This window comes from Aotus nancymaae, unplaced genomic scaffold (genome assembly GCF_030222135.1).
Source record: "Aotus nancymaae isolate 86718 unplaced genomic scaffold, 86718_ANA_hifiasm-v0.15.2.pri h1tg000058l, whole genome shotgun sequence".
Lineage (NCBI taxonomy): Eukaryota > Metazoa > Chordata > Mammalia > Primates > Aotidae > Aotus > Aotus nancymaae.
In genome coordinates, this window is record NW_026988472.1 from 4,914,631 (window position 1) to 4,917,554 (window position 2,924).

Consider the following 2,924-nt stretch of genomic DNA (forward strand, 5'->3'; position numbering starts at 1 on the left):
ACATTTTGTGTCATGGGGGTTTGGTATACAGATTATTTCATCACCCAGGTAATAAGCATGGTGCCCAATAGGTAGTTTTTGATCCTCACCCTCCTCCGACTCTCTGCCCTCAAGTCTAGTTGGCCCTGGTGTCTTTTGTTACCTTCTTTGTGTCCATATCTTCACAAGGTTTACCTCCCACTTATAACTGGGAACATGCAGTATTTGGTTTTATGTTCCTGCATTAGTTCCTTAGGTTAATGGCCTCCAGCCCTATCCATGTTGCTGCAAACGACATGATCTCACTCATTTTTATGGCCACATAGTATTCCATGTTGTATCACATTTTTTTAATCCAGTCCAGTGTTGATGGGCATTTAAGTTGATTCCTTATATTTGCTATTATGAATTGCACTGCAGTGAACATACACGTGCATGTATCTTTACGGTAGAATGATTTACATTCCTTGGGTATATAATCAATAATAGGATTGCTAGATGGAATGGTAATTCTTTTTTCAGTGCAGAAGTACATCCACCCCCCATATCTGTGTTAAAACAAGCAGCATTTCTATGGCCCTCATACACTTTCATCCTCTGGGAACTGCAGTTTATCCTAAGAAAATAGCAATGAAACAATTATAAACAAAGGGGCAACTTATTTCTTGGAGGAAAAAGCCACTCTCTGAATACCATTGTGACAGATTTACAATGCACACAATTCCTCAACACTCCTCTCATTGAGAGGTGACGTGACTCTGGGCTTGCCTGAGACTTCTTTGACCAAAAATATGTGGCAGAAGTGACACTATGCCAGCTCCAAGCCTAGTCTTTAAGAGAATTGACAGTTTCTGCTTTAGATTTTAGGAGTCTGAGCTGCCATGCAAGATGTCTGACTACCCTGCTGGAAAGACCGTGTAGAGAAGGTCTGAGACAATATGGAGACAGAAAAGGGACCAGCCTATCCTATCCTTCCAAGCTATTCCTTTCAAAGTGTCAGGCATGTGAATAAAGCCATCCTTCAATATTCACATCAAATAGGTGACTTCCCCTGACCTCCCCCACCCACAGGCAATGCCATCTGAAACAGGAATTGCCTTTCCCACAAAATCACAATGTATAATACATTTTTGTTTTTTAAAACCACTAGTTTTTGGAGTCATTTTGGCACAAAATAAAACTGAAACAATAACATACACTTCTTCTGCTACTATCCTATAATTTTTATTCTTTTCAATGTCAAGCTTCTTGAAAGTGTAGTCTACATTGTCCTGCTCTAATTGATCACTTGTCCTTCCACCCTCAATACACTGCAACCTGTCCTCTTCCCCTCAGATCCATGGAATCTTTCCTTCCCACAATCACCAATTATTTTCTTATTAATGGAGCTAAATGACTCACTTCAGTCCTTACTTAACTTGACTTCTCTGTAGTCTTGAGCACAGTTGACATCCCTTCCTTCATGAAACTTTCTCATTTCTGAGCCTTTATGACAGCAGCCTCTTCCAATTATCCTTCTACTTCTCTGGCCACTTATTATGAGTCTCGCCCTTGGGTTCCTCTTCCCTTGCTTGCTTTTTAAATACTGTAGTCTTTCAGCTATGACTTCCATTCTTGTCATTCTATACATGATCTCTGGATAACCACATCACTACTCAAAGCTTCCAGCCATCTGACACCGATCACTGTTAGTGCTAACTCCTCCCTCACTAAATCATAGACCCTGCACAGTATAAGACTTGAAGGATATCTCCAATCAGACATCCAACAAGCTCTGCAAATCAGTCAAAAACCTGAGAATTATTCTCTCTCTTTCTCTTTCTCTCTGTCTCTCACTCCTTCCCTCCTCTCTCTTCCCCAATCCTCCATGAATCTGCTCTGAAAAAGCCAAGTATTATGATCTCCACATTGACAGATATTTGTGTAACTTCTCTCCCTGGTCAGAAATCTAGTTATTAATTAGGAGCTCAAATCAAGTGATATCCAAAGATGTCCAGAATTTCATATAGGGTACAGATAGAACAGAGACAATGATGGGGTCCTTTGAATAAGTAAGAGAGCTAAAAATTCATCTTCCATATTAAGCAGTCAACCAATGTGTCAAATTTGGTAGTGAGGAAATACTCATATAAGCTTACTATTTGGAAATATGAAAGTAAATACCAGAATAAATAAGCAAAAGTTAAGGGTGAAAGATATCAGATGGAAAGGAATTGACATAGGAAACTGTTTTTTTTCTTTTTTTCTTTTTCAATTTTATAACTTTATTTGATGTATTTGATGATCAGCGATTGATTGTAGATTTTTGAAAGTGGTAACAACAGGTACATAGATAACCAAAGTATAGAGCTTATTTGAATCTTCATCCTCATTACGTTTTCTGGACAACCGCACATGGATTCAGTATGGGACATTCCTTATTCCTTTGTCCCAGACAGCTTTGTTGAGCCTGGTATCAATGCACACATCTGGAGTTCCCATCTCCTTTGTGGAAAATTTCTGAATCTCTTTGAGTGCCCGAGGGGCATGTTTCTTGAAGCCCACTCCATGGATACGCTTGCAAATGTTGATGGTGTATTCTCGGGTCACCACCTTGTTGATGGCAGAACGGCTCTTTTTCTTCTCACCACCCTTCTTTGCGGGAGCCATTCTGCCGGGTCCAAGTTAGAAAGGAAGAGCCGAAACTAGTTTTTTAAAGCTATTTTAAGCTTTGTAGTAACATTTTACTTTTAAAGTTATATACATATAAGTGAAACAAACATCATCTAAAAATGCAACTTAAGACAATTAGTAAGAATTAGTATAACTACCAATTCATCTCTATCAAGTGATACAGTTTTAATCCATCTTTAATCTGGGTGCTAACTATTGTTTTAGGTCTTATGCAATTGTCATTGAACGTTTGCCAAACCTTGAAAGTAATGCAGGAATAAGGGGCTTTCATA

The 2,924-nt window shown here is 38.9% G+C and overlaps 1 pseudogene; it reads right to left on the minus strand.

Moving 5' to 3' along the window:
* Nucleotides 1–908: 908 nt before the first annotated feature.
* LOC105730483 (large ribosomal subunit protein eL31-like) lies at nt 909–2,628 on the minus strand (annotated as a pseudogene).
* Between the last annotated feature and the right edge of the window lie 296 nt (nt 2,629–2,924).